The sequence below is a fragment of the Amphibalanus amphitrite genome, unplaced genomic scaffold, assembly GCF_019059575.1.
Source record: "Amphibalanus amphitrite isolate SeventyFive unplaced genomic scaffold, NRLGWU_Aamphi_draft 000006F_arrow, whole genome shotgun sequence".
NCBI classification, from domain to species: Eukaryota; Metazoa; Arthropoda; class Thecostraca; order Balanomorpha; family Balanidae; genus Amphibalanus; species Amphibalanus amphitrite.
The window spans coordinates 1,603,846-1,625,979 of record NW_024881502.1 but is presented as its reverse complement, the minus strand read 5'-3'; the positions used below and the strand labels follow the sequence as shown (position 1 = coordinate 1,625,979).

Sequence of the window (22,134 nt, the reverse complement as noted above, 5' to 3'; positions counted from 1 at the left end):
TTTTCGTAAAAACGGCTATATTTGGAGTTTTTGCCCTCTGGAGGGTAAACCGTTGACCTGAGGTCAAATCTGAGAACATTACTCAGAAAGGTCTGTAAAATGGCTATCGAATGCGCTTTTCTGCGGCGCTGTAGCTCTATCGGTTCCCGAGATAGCCGTTGGCAGTTTCCAAAATGTTGAAATAGTCAACATTTTACCTTTGGTGACCTGACCTTTGACCTGACCCAAAAAATGACCTAAGTATTTTCGTCCTTATTTTTGACGTTCTTTCGAGTGCCGCTTACCGCGTGTCGCTACGTGGCCCAGGAGCCGAGTTAGAAGGTTGTGTTCAACACCCCCCCCCCCCACACCAGGTCGTGGAAAATCCAGACTGACACTGGGGCGCGGGTTAATATACCCGGCGGAGGTTTACGGTGTAGACTGAAACGAAGGTTTATCACGCTGGTAACGGTTTTAAGGAAAACCTTTTTTGGGTTTTAGAGATTCGTGACTGGGTTACATGGGTTTAGGTGCAAACCTTTTATGTTAAGGTGAAGGCCTTTTCTTGGTCTTGTTTATGGGGTTTAAATGGTTTAAGATAAGTCTGCTTATGGTTTACCTAAGCGGTTTTGTCAGAAACTCTTGAAAGGGACTGAAAAAGTGTTGTCATATTTGAATAGGGAAAATCAAACCGGGGCGGGGTTTAATATGGGGTTTTTAAGCCAGCAAAGGGATTCAATCATTTTCATTGTACCTACTTGGCTACGCGTTCCTTCTCGAACTCTGCGGCGACGGCCTTGGCGACTCGGGTACCCGGCAGATAGGAGCAAGCGCTGGTGGTCAGCACGGTGAACAAGTGGTTTGACGCCATGAACAGTCGCGCGCCCTTTGATTGGGTTCCCGAGCGCTGCGCCTACCGGATCACCTCTGAGGTGCAATCGAACCAGGACGCCGCCCTGTACGCCATGCAAGCCTGCATGAGGGAGGCCAGGAACAGGCCAGTAGGTTGTCCCGAAAGCAGCCGCTGGGACGCCACTCTCTGCCGCCGCCATCGATGGGAGCTTGAAGCCTGTCCTCACCAGGCTCCTACCACAGCCAAGCTGCCTCGCCAAGAACGTCCTTTGTATGTAAATGCAGGAAGGCCTGCGCCAGACGATGCAGCTGCACAAAACCTGGTGTGACGTGCACTGCAGCACAACCGCCTGCAAATGCGGCTGTAGCCTGTAGCATGAAGTAGAGACTAGAGAACACCGTGATTCCGACCGTGTTATTAACCTGGTTTACAACACGGTGCATTGCAGCTGCGTAACAAGTCGTTGGGTCGCAGACATGTGCTTGGATCCGAGAGCTGGATCTATGATCTCAGTGGATCTCTCGACAAAATAGAGGGGTTGGATCTATGATCTGAGTGGATCTCTCGACAAAATTCAGGGGTTGGATCTATGATCTGAATGGATCTCTCGACAAAATTTAGGGATCGGATCTATGATCTCTGTGGATCCAGCGGGCAAAAATTTGTGGAGGACCTATGATCTGTATGGATCTCACGACAACATGTAGCCAATGAAACCCTTATCCTACATAATTGTACACCTTACAGTGCAATACAATTGAGAATTATCACTTGTGGACATGGTTATTAGTTAAGACCACTTGTTATCATTAGGTATCATCATTAAATTTGAATTTAAATAAACAACATTTGTCCTACATCTAAAATAAACCAAGAACATGCATATTGCTACTTTTTGTGACCAATTGTAACTTTTTCATGACAGCACTGATGACAATCTTATCAACAAGCTACAGCCACTTTAATTCAATGAACAAACAGTACAGACAGATGCAGTGGCAGCAGGGCACTACAGATTTTCATTTTGGTCCCATTCTTTCCATGCAACGCCAGTAGGGCTAATGTTAAAATGCCAAAATCTATGGGAGGCACTGTACCCTGGTGCCATCCCCCCCCCCCCTGTTCTGCCGCCTATGGACAGATGTAAGGAAATCAAACCTGGAAGCCAATAGGTCAGTTTTGTTAAAAATAATCCAGCAATCCACTTCTGCCAGGTATGAAATCCCAATCCAGAATGTTCATATGAGCTATTAGTATGTGCAACACAATTTCGATTTAGTAAGAATAGCAACCAACCTCTAATACTTTCCTAACAAAATTACAAGTTCAAAAATGGCATCAACTTCTTCAGATTACCTACTTTTGGCATCGTGCCACACATGTGGTGCCATGCTGTGCTTTTGTTATGAGAGAGCCTCCCAAAAAAGACAAACGAAATTCACAGCTCACGTTTTGGTAATATGGTTTTATTACGTCATTATCGTTTGACCAATGAAAAGTCTTAATTTGACCAAAACCGTGACGATTCCAAAAGATTCCCCGTAATAAGCCCTTGAAACTAATGACGTAAGATATTGTTATTCTTTTGAAAAGTGAATAAAATAAAGATGCAAGGCGCACACCGCTCAAGGCCATGTAATACCGTTTCAGCTTACGTTTACGTCAATAAATTCAACGGTACAAAGATGATATTCACAAACAATCGTATCGTAAAATTATGTGAGGCAGAAAAAAATGAACATTGTTTAAAAAAACTCCAGAATTTTGAATTTCCAGTCTGATTTTTTTATTTGTTTTCATTATACTCGAAGGTAGTAGAACGCCTAGCTCATTTGTTATTTGAAATGACGTCACGAGCTCTATTTAGATACTAAATAATCATTTTACGGTAAATATCCAAGGCCATTATTTCGCTTCCCATCGCTTCCGCAGGCTGTTGAATATTTTTATACTTTTGTTTATATCTCAGTTTATTTTATCAAATATTTCTTTCAATAGATTGAAATACCTTTACCTAACCAAGCCACATGTGTCAGTATCATCTTTTATTGTTTATCAATCAATTGTGGTAGCTGGAAACTGGAAAGCCTCATGGTTGTCTAATGCAAGAATTGTCTTATCAATATCATTATGTAGATTCTAACATGAATTGTGATGTGGTAGGTACCTAGTTATGTATTGTTCATTAGTCATTACTTTGACTTACCTCTATGTTAATTGTTAATGCAAACTTTTCTTTTGGTATGTGAACTGTGAACAATCTGCATGTCCCTCAATTCTCTCAAGTTGTGACTGTCATGAGCCGCCTTTATTTTGTATTCTGTATAATGTAACTGGATGCCTTTACTAATATGGCCTTTGTATAAGATTGTTTGTTTCTAACCATACTTTGGTATTCATAACTTCTTATGAAAGAAAGTTGTTAACATTTTGAGCACCTATGAGCTATGATCCCAATGGATCTCACGACAAAATTGGGGAGCCAGATCAATGATCCGAGTGGATCTAGCGACAAAATTGAAGGGTCAGATCTATGATCCCAGTAGATCTCTCGACAAAATTGAGGGGTTGGATCTATGATCTGAATGGATCTCGGATCGGGATCCATGGGATCGGATCTCAGATCCATTTTTCCGGATCCAAGCACATGTCTGTTGGGTCGCACGAACGATCCTTTTATATGGATAGAAAGGTGCCTATTTCAAAGGATGCTCGCGAAGGAAAATATCAGTTGTTTGAAGATCTTGTTTTCTGCCTTTTATGTGGTGCTAGGTGTGAGCATGTAAATAGACGCATCTCCGCAGCCGATCTGCATTTTACGCTGGCATATCAAGACAAATTAGAAGAGTCAGACATTTCGTTTTTCTCACAGACAATGACAATAGGTACAAAAACAATGTAATAAGACCAGACGTTTCGACAACAAAGTGCCTTCGTCAGTGGAAAAACAAGATATAGGCTTTACATCGATAAAAATATAGAAGACGACCAGCCTGCACGAAATACAGTTTTACTTTTTTGAAATACAGGTTATATCTAATCTCGCACTTAAATGTTATATCGTTCTTCTGTCTAAACTATTCTGTAAGTCATAATCACAGCATTGGAATCGACACATTGACCCATTATAGCAGAGACACTCCTATGTATAGATATAGCTATTTGTTTTTTAGCACCATTTTCGCACCTATCCTGGACCAGCTGTAGAAGCCTGGCTTTATGTTAACGGTGTCTTCAAGTAAAATATATGCAGCTTCCATGGCTCTCCTAATCGGTTTTGGCATGCCCTTTTCCATCACTGTAGCTGAATCCCAAGCTGTAATATGATGACACTTTTCTATATGAAGCACCATCGCATTGGATACATTATGATTTCGAACATCACGTTTGTGCTCTTGAAGTCGTGTTTTCAAACCCCTCCCCGTTTCACCGACATATGATTTTGAACATGGTCCAGAACAAGGTATCTTATATATAACATTGTTGTCTATCAAGACAAAATGAAGTGTAGAGGTACCTACTGCCGTGTTTCAGTGCCAGCCCCAGCCGCTTAGTCACCGGTTAGTGGACTGCTCTGCTGAACCTAGCTCTGGGCTCATGTTGTCGCACCAGATATGGTCATGCTGCCCTTTCAGCACGGCGTAATCAGAAGTACTTCATCCCTCCGTGGTCTCTAATGGCGATCTTCGGCAGCGACATCCGGAGCCACGGTCATAGAATACTAAGGTAACACGGAGCCGAAGCTTCAAGCCAGGGGACACGGGAGGCATGCCGTCAGCTGTCCATTTATAAACAATCGGTTTCTTTGACTTAATTTCTAATGTTTTTCTGATGTTTTGCATCAATGAGGTACATCAAAAATTAATTTTTATTTTTAATGAGGTCGAAAATATTTTGTTGTCCAAACTATCCCCGTTTAAAGAAAATAGACAAGGGGAGAGTTTACCCAGGACCCTATGGAGAGAGTTTACCCAGGGCCCTATGGGAGAGAATTAACACGTGCTTCTATGGGGCGAATTCGATGCAACAAATGGCGCAGTAGCGACATTACTTTTGTTCGATGTCTCTCGGACGACAAAGCTTCTACGCCGTTTGGCCAATCACATTCCATAATTGCAGCCGAGCCCCGTACAATCTTCGTCGTCTGAGAGACATCGAACGAGGGGTACATCGACTGAATATACATTGCGATTCAATATTCAGTAGGTATTTTATGACCGTGATTGCAGTTTGCATTTGAGCTCAGCAGTCGAGTAAGTTGTGCCAAAAATACCAGAAGCGATATCCTATATACGGCCTTGACCAGAAATGTTGCATGCCCTGGATGCAGAAAAACAAGATTGAGATGAGTGGATCAAGATGTATCTTTCGTGCAGATGTATCAAGATGTAGGTACCTTTCACTTAAGATCCATGCAGGTGAGGTTCCAGTGAAATTTCAATTCGATAGGCAGCTATTTTTGTTTTTGCTTTGATACTTGTGGTAAGGAAACATGATTATGGTTGCATGAACCGCCCACTGCTCATTGCTGTCTTGTCTCGGGTTCGGTATCCGATCACCATTCTTAAATAGCTCACCCCATATGGAAATCAGGTTTCAGGAGGCCACTAGGCCTGTGGGGCCTGGTCTCAATGAGCTCCCAGTGCTAAGGACAGTCAGGCTCATATGTTGGGTAAGGTCAGGTTCAGGTAGGCCAGTATGCACTCTGCAAAGCATGGCAATTTCGACAAGATCTTGTCTGTGCTGGCTTGTCCGGCTGGTGAGGCTTTGGTGTGGCATGGATTTAGCTTGATGCAGTGCGGATTTTGTGTAGCGCGGTGCGGATCTGGCCTGGTGTGGTCAGGTGGTGGGGGATGTAGTGTAGTGCATTTTAAATGTGGCTTGGTGATGGACATGACGGACCCAACAAAATGGATGGCCAAAATTGAAAAAAGCATTAATGGAGCTTTAACATGCAATTTAGTGTGCTCTCGGGCTGATAGGTGTGCGGTGGTCAGAACGGACTGTGCCAGTGCTGGTGCCTGGTGGTCCCACCAGTCACGAGGGTCATCTCCTGTTGTGACCCAGGGGGTCTAGTCAAAACCTTACCTATTTCTGCTAACCTAAACCTATTTCTTACAAATTAGGTAAAAATGTGATTATGGTATAATGATAAAATGATTCAAAAGTCTTCATTTCACTCATATATTAAACCTGGCCCTTTTTCAGGCGCAAGCTTTGGATGAACTTCTGCTTCTGCAGTCGGCATTCTTACAGGGGAACCCAAGATTCACTGTACCTGTATGCATTTCAAAACTGAATAATTGATAGCAACAAGTCAATATTTGAAGTTGCAGCCAAATGCTGTGCCTTCTCTGCTGCAAGAGCTACATGTCACCATTGAAGCAAGGTAAGTGTTAAAAGAAATAGTTCACCTTCTGTGAGTAATTTGATTAATAAAATTCAAAAAGATGTGTTAAAATGTGATGAACAAAATTTAAATGTATTCTAACTTGGAATTACACACTTCTTCTAAAGGGATTTCATTATTTTAATGATTAGAGTTATGAACACTAACAGTTGAACAACCTATCAGCTGCAAGGGATTCTGCTCCTGTAAGTGCTCTCATCGCTGATTGGCCACTGTGTGTGTTGAAGAGGTTTCTGCTTGCTGTAAATGAGCACTAGAACATGAATTTAAGCACCAATATTCACTGATAAAAGGTGAATATCTCAAACGGTTCAAATATAGGGCATACACAAATCTGCTCTATCAGACTGCTATCTCAGTTTAAAATCCCATGTTAAAGGTGAACTATTTCCTCGACAGGACCAGCTCGACTCCTGCAGTAGGAGTCCAGCCTCGTCCAGTCGTCGCCGCTCGCCAAGACCAGCCGGACTCCTGCAATAGGGGTCCAGGCTGACCCGTTCGTCCAGTAACCGCCGCTCGTCAGCACCAGCTGGGCTCCTGTAGTAGGGGTCCAGCCTCGTCCAGTCGCCGCCGCTCGCCAAGACCAGCTGGGCTCCTGTAGTATGGGGCTAGGATGGCCCGTTCATCAACCGGTCCTGAAGTCACATCGCTGTCAGCCAGCCGAACCCAGTACATAAGTCACCAACCCTGAATGTTGCCAGCCAAAGTCGGCAGTTTCCTTCGGACAGTCATCTCACCAGTGTTGTACAGTGTACGAGGTTAGTGACGCAGTTAAATGCGTCAATTAAATGCGAGGACGTGCGCTTGTATGCAGCGTTTTGTCATGTTGAGCTGCAAGGGTGTCGATTTTCACCGAATTGAGGGTGCCCACTGCCCGGGCGCAGCAAATCCGCCGCCGCCTCAGCGGTGACCTTGACCCGACCGTCTGTTGGGGCTCCAAAGCCCCCCTGTTTGGCCAATCTGCTCTCAAACGGGTCATCTTTACTCATATTTTATTTACATGAACGCTTTGCATGGTCCAGTGGTTTATATAGACATCTTCCTTGCACTAGCTAGTTTTATGTGGCCAGGTTGATTGCCTGTCAGCGCGGTCACGCTGTCGTCTTTCGATTGGTGCGCTTAAATGCGGCGAGATGAATATAGGATTTCCTTTGATGCTATTTAGTCCCTGCGCCCAGCTCAACTGGGGAAGGGGGGGGGGGCACTGCCGACTTTTGGTCCCATTCTTTCCATGTAACGCCCATAGAGCCCATGTTAAAATGCCAAAATCAAAGGGGGGCACGGTGCCCCGGTGCCCTCTCCGTTTCGCCGCCTATGCGCGAAAGTACCAACTACCAACAGTTTCCAGTTGTTTGTGTCCCAATGTTTTTTTATGAGTTGGACGATTGGGCTTTTCCCATCGCTCATAGGTTATGCAATTATTTTGTTAAACGCTCTAAAATTGTTTCTCTACAAGTCATTAGAACTTAGAAGCAAATAGATATTGGTGGATACGATCTCAAGGGGGCCGATAAGAAGGAAGAGCGCGCGGCGCAATGATTGTGGAGCACAGCACACGATTAATGTGAGGCGCATTTAAGCGAGAAATAACTATTGAGCAGAAATGAGCAGAGTACCAGCATTGAAACTGCACCAGTACCAGCATTGAAACTAAATATAAGATATCTCAGAAGGTTGCGCTTTTGGGGTGAGTTGTGGTGCTTTACGCCGTACATCATGCTTAATGAATGTGACCGTCGTGTTCGTGGGATCCCCGTCGGTACTAGTCAGCCCCACAAATCGTGGTATCATAAAGATAATCTTCGCCTCCGGTTATCATTTTGATACATCTACGAAACGGGTGCTGGGTGGTACACGAAAGCAGCTTTTTCAGGTGAGTTGAAAGGGGAAGTGGTTCTTTGAATTACCATTTCGGACCATGGTTCTAAAAAGCGCTAGTTTAAAACTATTGTTATAATTCTTATCGTAAACCATCGGACGCTCGACGAGAATGATAACGTGGCAGGTTTACTGATATGTAGGATTATCAAATAAATGTAATAGAAACGATATTAAATCCACTACCTCTTTAGAAGCTCTTGAAATAAACCTGGCTATCTGGTTGTCGAAGCCAGGCAAACTATACCTATATGCTTGGAATGGCTAAATGTCCATTGTACATGACATCATTAAATTGAATTATTTTCCTTCTTAGCACTTAAAATACATTTCAGCGACACAAAACTCCCAAAAGTCTGATATCTTGCCCGTGGTATCGTGGTACGATCTGCGAGTATCTTACTACGCAATGTCCATGGCTATGCGAAGTCTAAGGTTGGCATACATGGCCTTGGGTTGGCCTGTTTATCCTATTTCATATCGTATCTATGAAAATAAAGTGTTCACGATCGCATAGCCAAACTGAGAAAAAATATTTATTTGCAAAACTCCAGTAATACCCCTCGCTTGATACTATAAAAAATATTGCACACGATCATGCAAAGCCGTGAATCCTACCGCCTTTATTTAGCGCCGGCGTTCCCGCGTTAATAATTTCTCCTGAATCGGAGGACCAATAATCAGCTGACGCACCGTTGTTTTGATGTCGGCGGACCGTGCCAGCCTGATCCGGAGCTACGGTACCTGATGACGTCGCGGCTAAATCAGGACTCTTGCTCTAGAAAACCTTTTTCACAGCTTCGCGCAATGTGTGGTCCCGGTCCCGGTCCCGTATCTCGGTTGGTACTTGGTAGAGCGTTGGACTCCGCGTGGTGAGAGCACGCGTTCCCGGTTATAACAGTCCGGGTTCGAAGCGCGACGGGCGCTCGACATTTATGGGCCTCCTGACAGGTATGGTTGCGGTTGGTGGCAGGCCGTAGCCAGAGCCCTGTTCGGGTCCGCGCAAAATATTTTGCTGAGTGTGAAGTCACACATGTGATGATGTCAGCCACTGGCTCCGTCCACTCTCCGCCGGGCCGCCAGAGCCGAGGGCCGCGGCAGCCATTATTCGACGCGTGACGAACCGTGGCGCGGATGTACTGGTGGTTTTCGTTCAAAAACTGAATAAAATGCGTTCAAATGTGGTTAATAGCAATGTGCCACTGAAAAAAGTGATAATGATACCCAAAAAACGGCATTCAAACCGCTTACAATAAGAAATATAGGACGGTAAACTTTAATTCGCGCCACTTTCGCCTCCTGCAGCTCCTATTTTCTTGTTGCGCAAAACTGAAAGATTTTGCGCGTGCCGACGTCACACATGTGACGTCATACGCCGAAGGGCGGAGCCTGGCACCCGAGAGACCCCTACTGCGCATGCGTGGTGCAAAATTTTGCAGTAGGATGCGCTGCCCGAACAGGGCTCAGGCGAAGTCATTGAGGGGACCGGCGGTACGCGGCTATGTGCGCACGTTAAACTTTGGACTCTAGGGGTGAGTTCTTTGAACAGATTTCACGTGAAATTTCACGTGGAATCGGAAATCAAGCCGTTCTTTGCCGATTCCACGCGGAATTTCACGTGAAATCCCGCGGAATTCCACGTGAAATACGGGAATCGAAAAAGCTTGTCCCGAGCGCTTTTTTTTTAGATGGCGACGCCCAGTGGAGGAGGGAATGTGAATGTATGCGTATGATATGGACTGGTTTTGCGGAATGTTACTAAAATGTTACCGTTTTTACCAAAAACTTTTTAGCGATTGTTTCCGCTGTTACTAACCAGCGAACTGGTGTGGAAATATTAACCGGTAGGTATTCTTACAAGCTGTATGCACACCAGAGACTTTTCTATAAAAACTCCATCTGCCTCTCATCACTTAAGATGCATCATGTGACTTACCGACAATACAAACAACGCTAAGTTCAATGCATGTTTCACAAATCTGGGCATATTACATTTATGAAGCCTGTGCGACAATTGCGCCGTGAAATTCCCGGTCTGTCGGCAAAGAACGCATCAGCTGACTGAGCCGTGAAATTTCCGTGCAAAGAACGCACCCTAAATTCTGCCATAGAACTGGAATTGCGCGATCGGAGGGTAGACTCGTATATAAGACGGCAGGGTCACCGCAACAAGCTTCGCTTAGCGGTGGCTCTGTCGCATATTTACGTCTGGACAACGAGTTGCGTTGGAGAGGCCGGAAATAGTGGCGATTTCAGGACCGCAAGAATGGACCGTCATTGGAATGATTCTTTCTTAAACCGTGCACTGTTTTCGGCCGAAATTTAACACTTACTACAAAATATTTTGTAATTACGTTTCCACCAAGAATGAATGCCATCAGGGCTAAATTTTTACTACTATTGTATTTTGTCAAGAAGCATATAGTGCTGTTATATTGCAGTTCTAGCGCGTTTGTTACAAAATATGACGCGAATAAGCGTCAGTGTAATTTATCAGTGCCACAGAAGCAGGCCAGAAGTTAACTTGAGGGAAAGCTATGCTAATTGCTCTTGTCCATCCACTAAAATTTATTAAATATTTTGCTTTGTGTATTCCAAAAGGGGAGGGAACTATTTCATTTGTGCCTTCATGTCAGAATTGGAGATGGAACATTAAATTTTCAACGCAGTTTACAAACAAGCATTTGGTCTTTCTCGTATATAAGCAGTGGCTAAGAAAAGGTTGATCAATCCTGAAGTTCAGTCATCGCACCTCAACTTGGCAGCATGATCCCGCAAGGACAGAGGATATATATGTTGCAGGCACTTTAGAAAATCAGTCATTTTGTAAAATGCCTAGGCATTTTACAAAAAGACGGCTGTTTGAAAAATGACTGAACGCAACCAGGCTTTTTTCAAAATGGCTAGCCATTTTACAAAATGACTAGGCATTTTGCAAAATGCCTGACCAGCATGGAACGTAGATCCCACTACAGATACTATGGCCAACAGTTTTTGGACGTCTTCCTATACCCTATAGGTACGTGTTCAGCCTGTAGCTGATCGATTTGAAGCTCTGTGATGACGACAATGCTGAGTAACGACCAGGTTGAGTTGCAGACTCGGCTATAGCATAAATCATTGTTTAGTTAACGCTGTAAAAACTCCCAAGTAGGTACATCAACGCCGTTCATGTTCTGCCTGAAACTAGACCTAACAAAACCAGCCGGAGACCGGCCCTAGTCAATAGGCAGGCCCGGTTGATGTACAACAGGGGTCGGCAAATGGTGGGGCATGCCCCCTTTGGGGGTAATGGCGGCCTTCGGCGGGGGGTAATGAGGGCCTCTGAGAAAGCCTCATCTTTTTTAGAATTAATGGCTCCCTTGATGGGACAGATATCGCAACTGTTGTGCCCCAGGATTCAAAGATTAGTCGAGGGCAAACGAACAAAACATGAACTGATTAGCTGGCGCATGCCAATTTTCATGTACATAGCTGCTCACCATTCCGTACAGTCGCGCAAAGGTAACTGTCATGTATTAACTGGCGCTCGCCTATTGGCGTTTTCACAGTCACTAATGCAAGAGAGAGGAGTTGTCCATTGCACCCTGACCCAAGCATCTCGGCCTCTGAAATGGAGCTTTGCAGAAAAATTGAGCGTGCTGCCCATGAAGATAGGCAGCCGCTGCTACCCAATTGAAAGGTTTTTGGTCATTTGGTGACCTTCCAGAGGTCAATGACAAGTCCCGAGTAATCGGCTCTTGCTGTAACTTCTTGAAGTGAGATTTTGTGGCCTGCCATGATCTCAAGAGAGATCTCCCAAATCAACGGTTATTCGGGTTAAGGTCATGCCATTTTCAGGACAGATAAAGATGATCGGCTCGAGGGTACAGTTTTTCGTGATCCGACCCTTTTAACGTGATCTATTCCGAAAAATACCCGCTACCCCTATGCGTATGGGGGTTAACCCGCGCCCCGATGGGGCTACTGGGTATCCACGCCCTGCTGGAGGTGGAGGTTGAACACCCCCTAGTCCCTACTAACTTGGCTCCTGGGTCACTAGCGAAACGCCGTAGTCGGCGTTCGAAAGAGAGTAAGAAATGATGAAGGAAAACTGTGGTCACTTTTTAGGTCAAGTCAAAGGTCAACTCACCAGAGGTCATCGAACGTAAAATTTCGCCAATTTCCAGGTCAACCTTTGACAATTTTCGACAAACTGGCCTATAGCTCAGAAAAGGATAGAGCTAGAACGCTGTGGAAAAACGCATTCGATAGCTCTCTTAAAGGTAGTGTGCCAGCTTTCCTGGACCGTATGGAGTTAATGGCCCAGATAAGGAGAACCGGATTTTTAGAACTTATCCATACCTTCAAAACTCATGGAAACGTCTTTAATTCTTCAAATTTTGAGTACCCCAGTGCGAAATTCGCCCCGACGGGTCGTCGGTCGTACCCCAACCACATTTCACACCACTATGAACAATAAATGCACACACTGAAATCGCTATTACCGATATGCTCATTCAATCAAGTTTCGATAAACCCGTTCATCATCATCTCCTGCGGTTTCGAACACGCCTGTTAGGTGGTGCGGTAGACCCTTGGGTAGACCGCGCCCAAAGCCAGGGCCCCGGTAACGTGAGGTAGCCGAGTCGGTGCAGCGTGCGCTGACCCAAGCCGGGGCCGCGCATCCTCCCGGTGTCATGTGATAGCCCGGGGCTGCCCGCGGGGATGCGGTAGACCGCGCCCAAAGCTGCGGCCCCGGCTTGGGTCAGCGCACGCTGCCCCGACTCGGCTACCTCACGTTACCGGGGCCCTGGCTTTGGGCGCGGCTTCTGCTCATACTTTGTGGTGCGGTGGTGGTGCGTCGGGCCGCGCGCTCTGACTTCGGCCAAGAAAAATGCGTCAGCTGATCATTGTCATTTCTGCCACTTGCGTGTGGTGAAATGGGGTCATAACTTAAGAGACGGCTTTTTCATATCAATTATTTTACATAAAATCATATTTCAAACCATAAATAATGTTCGACAGCCAAATAAAAGAAACAATACCAATACAGGCTTACAGTTTAAAGGGACTATCCCACCTTCTAAAATGTTGTTAAAACCAGTTAAATTGTGCCCGACTTTATAGATTGGATGACCAGGAACACGGTTCTGGCATTTATTTTTCATTAAACATCTTAGACTTCCCATATTCCAAACACAAACTTTCAAATATGTGACGTCACAGCCCAAAATTACCTCCTTCCCCAGGCCACATTACTGTCATAAAGCTTATTCTTTTTACTCTGTAAGCACCACAACAAAGTTCAGACCAAGTTTTAAAGGGACCCTCCCACCTTCAAAAAAGTTAATGAATTGGCATAAAAGTGATGTAGCGTGAATCACAAAGAGCGAAAATGAACATCTACCAAATTTTACCGGAAAATATTCACCCGTTTTCAAAATATTAGACTTTTATTTTTGTTTACTTTTTGGGAACTCCGCTGTTTATATGACGTCACATAAAGGTTTCCTTTACGTCGGCATTTGGAAGCAATAGTTTGGTACCAAAGTGCGACAAATATTGCGCGAATGATGCGTTTATCTTATCAAGGTCAATATATGATGGCCAATAAAGGATTCCAGGACAATTCTTCTTATGGCATTTCTTCGTATCGCAATTCTTCGTCTGCAAATCTTCGTCAGGGCATTTATTCGTATCGCATTACTTTGTCTCGCATCAGGGTATATGAAAATCGGCTCGCATTTCTTCTTCAACGCAAATATATGCAAGAGTAAGCATTGAGGGACAAATAAATGCACCGACGAAGATTTGTAGACGAAGAAATGCGGACGAAAAATTGTGCTACGAAGAAATGTCATGCGAGGATTCGTTCGGGTACCATGACATTTATGTGATTTCGAAGTCAAGGCTCACAGCTGATCTGCTAAATCAAGCCAAGAATCCAAACTATCAAAAAACTATAAATATTTGTTTGTCTGTCACAGAGGTCTCAAGCAATATACTAGGTTGACATATGTTGAATCAAAAATCTACTGCCACAACTCACATCTCCTGCCTTAGTTTATCATTGTTGTTTTAACTTGCTTTCAAGAGAAACAGAAGCCAGTATCTGATATCAGATGATTCAGATGATGATTCAAAAATCAAAAATCAAAAACTGGTTGGTTTGTCAAGATGTTTGTTGTCTGTCGTCTGTCGAGCTGCTATGAACACTGAACGCTCTCACTCTTACTTTAAAGAGAGTAGTTTAAGTTGAATGGTAGTGCGCTGTAATTAGACAAAGCAGCTATTCAGTGCTCACATCAAGCCAGGCTAGGAAATGGCATCAAGTCAACTGTGGTGGGAGGAAGCAGGTTCGGCAGCCCTATGTTGTAAACTTCTGTTGTGTCTTGTGTTTGATCAACTGATGTTTTCTGCTCTGTTTTGTGCAGTGATAGTAGCAGGTAACTGCATGCTTGTCAAATTATGTGAATAAACGAATTCATAACATTGCATTTTTCTCTCCATGCAAGGAACAAGTAAGATGTTGTAGAAAATGTAATAGAGGGCTGCATTGCTGATTTTGCACTTTATCAGGGCTTTATTTAGAATTGCTTTCCTGAAAGCTACACACAGGCCACAGCACTGAAATTCACAAATCACAATGTCATAGCTTTTGGCAGAAAACAAAGAAAAGACTTACCTAGGTAAAATTGGCTGAAAGTATGGCAGAGCAGGTCTTGATGCGTATGCCCATCCGTGTGCTTGCCGAAGCCGAACTGACTGCAACACATTAACTCTGACCCACCATGGTGGCTGGCATATCCTGAACTTTCACCACTCTAAACAAGACAACTTTCAGCCCTCAGCATTGTATTAACCCGCGCCCTGCTGGGGGGGGGGGGGTGTTTGAACACCCCCCTTGTGGTTTTTCGCGAATATCTCAAAAACGGCGGCGCGGAGCGCCGCCGTTTTTGGTACACCTTATCATACATCAATTCTACACATGTTGTGAAAATTTCAGACCAAGGTCATTCAAGGTCAGGTCACCAGGTCACATGAAGTGACCTCACCTCATAAAAAGTTTCAATGTCTGTCATAGCTACACCGAGTGACCGATCGCTTTGAAACTGTCAGCGATTGCTAAGAGCAATAGCATGTACAAAATGTATATCTCAGAATTTTGATATCGATGACCTAAGGTCAGGTCAATTTTGCGACCTCCCCATTATAAGTCAATGGGAGAAAATTGAAATGCGCCTCTTTTGAACGAAAGACATTATAAACACTCCCAAACACTGAATTACAAGTGGTTTAGACACACTGATCATGAAAATGGTGTCCGTGACCCCTGTTTATGCCCTGAGGTCATCTTAGGTCACGAATGGTATCTAACAGTTTTTCGCAAATAACTTTTGATAGAGGCATGCTAGAGCGATGAAAACGCCTTAGATGTGTTCAGCTCGACGATACGGATCGACTGATATGCAACATGACCCTTTCCGGTCAGGTCGTGACCTTGACCTGAGGTCAAATTTTCAAGTTGACCTTTCAAGGTCAAGTTATAGTTCATTCGATGCGTCTTGACGAGAGGAACACGATGCCGGTAAAAGTAAGCTCGTACAAGGCTTGGGTCAAAAAGTTATTGCAGAAAAACTGTTTCCGAAAAAATCGGCTATTTTTGCAGTTTTTGCCCCCTGCAGGCAAAACCGTTGACGTTAGGTGAAATCTGAGAAAATTACTCAGAAAGGGCGTTAATAGGGCTATCGAATGCGCTTTTCCGCGGCGCTGTAGCTCTATTGGTTCCCGAGTTATGCGTTGGCTTCTTGGAAATTTTCGACATTGGAAATCGGCGAAATTTTGCCTTCAATGACCTCTGGTGACCTGACCTTTGACATGACCAAAAAATTGACCGAAGTGATTTCGTCATTATTTTTGACGCTCTTTCGAACGCCGCCTTCCGCGTATCGCTACGTGGCCCAGGAGCCGAGTTAGAAGGGGGGGTGTTCAAACACCCCCCCCCCCCCCCAGCAGGGCGTGGAAATCCAGGACCCCCAGCAGGGCGCGGGTTAAAACACTGTACATGACACTCAAAATTTGTTTCAGTGCCATCCACGGACAACATCAGTCGCCATTCACCAGGCCAGTAAAGACAGAATAGATAATAGCTTCAAACCCATGTAGTCAGAGTTACTAGGTCTGCACCTCAAAACAAAATCCAGGTGACATTCACCACGCCAGTAAAAAAAACAGGTACTTAGGTAACGTAACAGCTTCAAATCTGGTAACATGTTGGTCGGACTTAACACTACCATATTTACATGGAATAATATGATACCAAACAATAGTGCAACCATTCTGGACAACAAAACTGTATGATAAAATTAATTTAGAATACTTTGGCAGCATGATTTACGAGCACAGGCAGGTGTTACCTACCAGCCTTCTCAATGCTCATAACCAACATTGTAGTTTTGATTTTACCTTACATGATAACACACTTGGCTGCAATGGCACATTTAGTTTAATACTGTGAAAAGACCAGTTATACCCACTTCACAAGCACAATTGCACCTCATGCCGACATCCTTTTCCAAAGACAGTCAGCAGCGTCTTTCGTCAAAACTGGAAGATCAATCCCCTTTCAACTGTTAACATCAAAAATATTTCTTCATGGTGTGATCTCCATATGGAAACCTTGCAGGAAAAGAATTAATGTCAATTGTCAGCTCTTCAAATTTCTTTGGACTTTAACTTGCAGTACCATATCCAGTTTGCTTCGATATTTTGTTTTTATTCCATGTTGAAGTTGAACCCCAAGCTCCAGATATAGCACGCAGCTTCATCATCTTCGGCCTTGGTATAATATCAGTCCAAGTTCCAGTGGTGGGTATCTTCTAATATTCAAATTAAAATGAAAAGCAATAGGCTTTCTCAGCGCCGACGACGGATTTCACGTTGATAAAAAAGGGAGCTCAAGGTCAGCAAAACTCGGGTTCAAGGAATGGCGGGCGTTGAAATGACTGCTGACGTCATCAAAAAACCGCTAATGGTTAAGAGATAGGGACTACGCTGGTCCCACCCTGCAAGTAAAGGGAAGAAATTTCTTGAACACCATAAAGCTGCGGGGGTTGCGACCAGGATAAATGGTGGTTTCTGAGCCTGGCCGCAAACTTGGCTATCTCAACTCAAAACTAATGTTAAGGTGGGATGGTCCCTTTAAGCGATTTTTCAACGAACAAACCCATTTAAATCAGAATGACTAAACGAGGTGACGTCACACTAACGGTCGCTCCATGTTGAAGATAGGGCCTTGTACAAGGCCCATTTTCAAATGAAGGGAACGAATTTCTTCAACACCAAGAGGCCGCGGGGGTTGCAACCTAGATAGATAGTGGTTTCTGAACCTCGCCGCAAACTTGGCTATCTCAACTCAAACCCAATGTGAAAGGTGGGATAGTCCCTTTAAGGCTCGACATTGTGTTGTCTAAGATTAGACAGCTGATAACTCATTCCCGTACGTCGTAACTCTATAATGACCTTTGCTTATTGTCACATGTGCGCCGCATTCGCGATTGTTGCCGACGCCTGTTTGCAGGTCAGCCCACTACAGTTGTTACACATATCGAAAAACCGATAAACTTTTAGGCGAAAAAGGCACTATTCCAGGCCCATTTTTGATTTTTTTGCGATATTCGGTAAAAACAGAAGCTTCTTATCCTAGGAAAAATAAAATGGGAAATCTTTCAAAGGTGGCACACTACCTTTAACCCGCGCCCCGCTGGGCTATTCAGCCATACGCGCCCTGCTGGGGGGGGGGGCAGATTCTGCCCCCCTGTCTAACTTCCGAACCGATGGTCGTAGAAAGACGGGGAAAACGGCAATCGAAAGCTCTCAACAAGGCGGATCTTAAGAGCCCAAATTTTTTTGCTTAAGTAGGTCAGAGGTCAGGTCAAGGTCAGGTCAAGGGTACAAGATGCAAGTTTCTACAGTATCGGCCTCGCACCGTAGTTGCCGAAGAATGGACTGAGACTGATTGCCCAAAACGTGTTCTTAGACTACCAAGACAATATTCGTTGCATACAATGTCATTCAAAGGTCAAGGTCAAGGTCAGGTCAGGTCATGTCAGGTCACCAAAAACAAAATATAGAAAAGGGCATGTGCGACACATGTTTTATGGGTCATTTTACTCATAGAATTCAATAGGCACACTCAATAAGTGATATCGACCACCTCTGGACGAATTTCAGGTCGAGGTCAGGTCAAGGTCAGGTCAAGTGAGGTCAAATTTTGAAGTTGGTTGTTAAGGCCTAAAAAGGTGTCTATCTGATGCAGTTTTTCACGGCGAATCGAATGGTGCTATTTTTGTTTCCGTACAAGGTCTAGAACTTCCAAAAAAAAAAACATTTTTCAATTTTTTTTTGTGTGTCGTGACGTCATACAATTTTGAATAACTTCCACATTTTTGAACCGATTTTTCTAAAAATTGGTATGTAGATGCACATTGACCACTTCTTTGACATATATTCCGGTTTTTTTCGATACATTCAAAATTTTGGATTTTATAAATATTTTCCCAAAAAAAGTCAGTTTTTTGAAAAAAAATTTGGGCCAAAATCCAAAAGTTTCAAAAAACCGAGATAGCCATTTGATAGACAAAGTAGAATCACGTATAACCTTTTTTGTTACGTCTTGATTCCTTTAAAAATGAAGATGCTTTCCAATTTCTGGTTTATGTGGACTTTTGATGATTCATTTCTGATCTTCGGTGGACATTGTCATTAGGTGGACCTAAGAAGTCCACGTAAAAACAGCATCCTATCCTTGCTTTTCAGTGGACGTGTACGTGTTTTAACTCTGCTTTTCGTTTCGATGGACCCAATACAGGTCCACCGAAATTCCCTTTTAAATGTGAAATAAAAAAGTTGATAGCTCGTAGTTCAAAGATTCACCACCAGTGGCGCTAGCATCAGCTGATTGCCGCTTTCACGCGCCGCTCCGGGCCGACGGTCGCGCCAAATCCGGCCAATCAGAACGCGATCTGCTGCATTCAATAAAAACGAAACGCTTAGTAGCAGGTGGATGGTGAGTAGAGCTGCTGTGTTGTACTTAATGTTGCGTTAGTAAGCGTGATATGGCTGTTAGTAAGCATGATATGACTGTTGTAATCTTATTCATAATATATATTATTTGATACTTAAGGATAGGTAGTCTAAAAATGTGCTTACAATATTAAATGGGTTACGTTATTAGAGACTGGCACCTGTATGGCGTCGTTCAAGTCGGGGAATCCATAGCGGTGTGGGCTGTGGCTCTCGTCAATTTCTGTTGATTAACTGGCAACGTGGCTGTTGGGTGACGCGGCAGTTGTGTGTTGGCTCGATTGTGTGCGGTTGAGTGACATTTCAGTGACTGGGAAGTTTGAAGATGCCACAGCGTCGAAAAAAGGTAAGCTTCACTTTGCGCTACATTCATACGTGAAGGGCTTCTATTTAGTCTTTAGTTCTGGTCCGGTCGTCAGGGCAAGGCCTGTGCCCCCGGCCGCCTCTGTGCCTTTGGCGGTTTATAACTCAGAGTATACATACCTATCTAAACAAAAAATGAAACAAGAAGAAGTCTTGTGGTTGTGCTATCTGAAGAACTAAAGCAAACTTGTACCGGTGACATATTTGTGTCGTTTAAATTTTAAAAGAGGGTCAAATTTGGAGGATTTCCTTATTCACAAGAAGATCAGATCAGTCAGATATGTCAGTCGACTGTCAGGAATCAGAGGGACTGCTGGAGAAATTGTACTGTGTATAAGGTGATATAATAACCAAAACGTGAGGGTTAAGTCGAGTCGAAATCGTCAAATATTAACCTTCAATAACCTCTGGTGACGTCTTTTTTTTTTACCTGAGCTAAGCAATGACCAACAATTTCGTCATCTTTTTAACCCTATTAGTGGCAGGGGGGTTTTTATCCACCCCTCAGGTTTTTCGGGAATATCTTCGAAACCGCTGAAGCTACGATGCTGAAATTTTCTGACTTTTCCTAAAACTAAATTGGGCACATTCCCTGTAAATTTCAAGTTCATAACTTTACCAGGGGCGGCTCCAGAGCACTGGGAATTGGGGGGTCCTATTCGTGAAGCGAGTCATTTGGGCGAAGATCACGATGCTGCACCAGTTTTACGAACAGTGAATGAAAGGTATCATGTGATAACATATACAGTTATTGTGCATCCTCTTTTGACACGTTTTTGCTATAATAGGCGGATCCAGGCGTCCAAAAAGGGGGGGTTATGTTTTACCCCCCAACATAGGTGCCCTGACACCGCCTATGCATGACCAATACAATTGTAGTCGTTCTCTCATAAGAAAATTGTAACATAACAAGACCATTACCACCCTTTTTAGAAACAGTACAAACAAAAACCTTATTTACTATACTTTTTGTGTACCCCCAATCTCAATGATCTGTATCCGCCTATGATTTTTGAAAATGCATATTTTTAGGATCCATGTGAATTCCTGGTTCATTCTCTATCGATCGGCAAAAGTTGCGTTAAGATTGGTTCAGAAACCTGGCCGTGATAAACAGTCTAAAATGTATCTGCAATTTGCCTGTTTTTACCCCCCTCTACCCCCCCCCCCTATTAACATTTTTTAATTTTTATTTTTTAGAAATGTAGATCACGTTGAGCGAAATCGAATGCCGTTTGAATTTTGAAAATCGGCCCGTTAGATCTCGAGATATCAAGGGGGGGTCGTAAACAGCCCCCCCCTGCCACTAATAGGGGTATGCCAGGAGCCTGCCACTAATAGGGTTAATGAGTTTTCGAACGCCATCTGCCGCTTTTCGCTACGGCGCCCCGGAGCTGAGTTAGGGGGGGGGGGGGTGCTCAAACACCCCGCCCCAGCAGGTGGTGAAAAATCCAGAGGCCCAGCAGAGTGAGGGTAAAATGTTGAGATTAAGCAAGACGAGACTTATCAAATGACGAATCCCAACGATTGCAGCGATTAGATTAGTTTTGAGCTAGCATATCAGTACTTTTATTTACCGTGCCGTGAAATACGATTTGCCGGTTGCATGCTAGCAACAAAGTGCAACACAGCCCACTATGGTAAACCTACTTGTTCTGACGAAAATTCAATATATGTAGGTATGCAAAATTACTTTTTTTGCAGGCTGGGACATGATCTTGATTGATGTCATTTTTTTGCACTTGAACTTTTAAGGTCATATTATATACCACGGGGTTCTCTGGTAAGGAGCATTTAACTCACGAGGTGCTGGAGGCATAAGTTACCCCCCCCCCCCCCTTTACATTTTGTGTGACATCTCCGGAACCTGATGAGCTATGAACTTCAGTAACTTGGCATAGCCTCAAATAATTAGCAAGGGCATGTTTGAGAAAAGTTTGGTGGTCATAGCCCTGAATATTATGTCACAGTGACGTCATTAAGTTTTTTTCTGATATCGAGCGTTTTCGATATTTTTCAGCATAAAGCGTGACGGTAATTGGATGTTAGAGCACGTACTGACATATTGACTTTAGTAAGTACATATCTAAGTTGTTGTTGTTCAGTACTTCATCCTGTTCACCATAGGCCACGACGTCAAACTTTTTGGAAACCGTAGCTAACGCCAATCTATAATTGGACTTCTGCCGTCATTGTGACAATATTTCAAATGAGATCGACACTTGATTTTAACAACATCACGGCTATCTATTCAGGCATATGTGTGCCAATGTTCGCTCTTCAATCTTTACGCATTGCGATGGTATTGTCGGAGAAGTAGGTAAGGGGGCAACTTTATGCTCCCCCCCCCCCCAGCGGCTGGTGGGTGGCGCGGTGCGGAGGCCCAGCGGCTCGAGGGTTAAAAGCTAGATGTTTTATATCGACCTTCTTGAATGCATGACCAAAAAAGTAATTAAGTCTTATTTGTCATACAAAAGAAAACTCACTCGTTAATCGTCGAACACGTCGCTTCACTGATGATTCAAAACATTTACCTTGTCATGCTTAGCTTTCTTGTGACTAGTTTCTTTTCTTTTTCAGAGAA

The 22,134-nt window shown here is 43.9% G+C and overlaps 1 long non-coding RNA gene across 2 annotated transcripts; it reads left to right on the top strand.

Annotated features, from left to right (window-relative positions):
* Nucleotides 1-4,486: 4,486 nt before the first annotated feature.
* On the top strand, nucleotides 4,487-7,402 carry LOC122377661. Of its 2 annotated transcripts, XR_006255897.1 has the most exons (4): nucleotides 4,487-4,558; nucleotides 5,163-5,504; nucleotides 6,041-6,221; nucleotides 6,642-7,402. It is a non-coding gene; the product is annotated as an uncharacterized LOC122377661 (long non-coding RNA). The 2 variants fall into 2 exon arrangements; XR_006255896.1 differs by lacking the exon at nucleotides 4,487-4,558 and having other exon boundaries at nucleotides 5,070-5,504.
* Nucleotides 7,403-22,134: the final 14,732 nt, after the last annotated feature.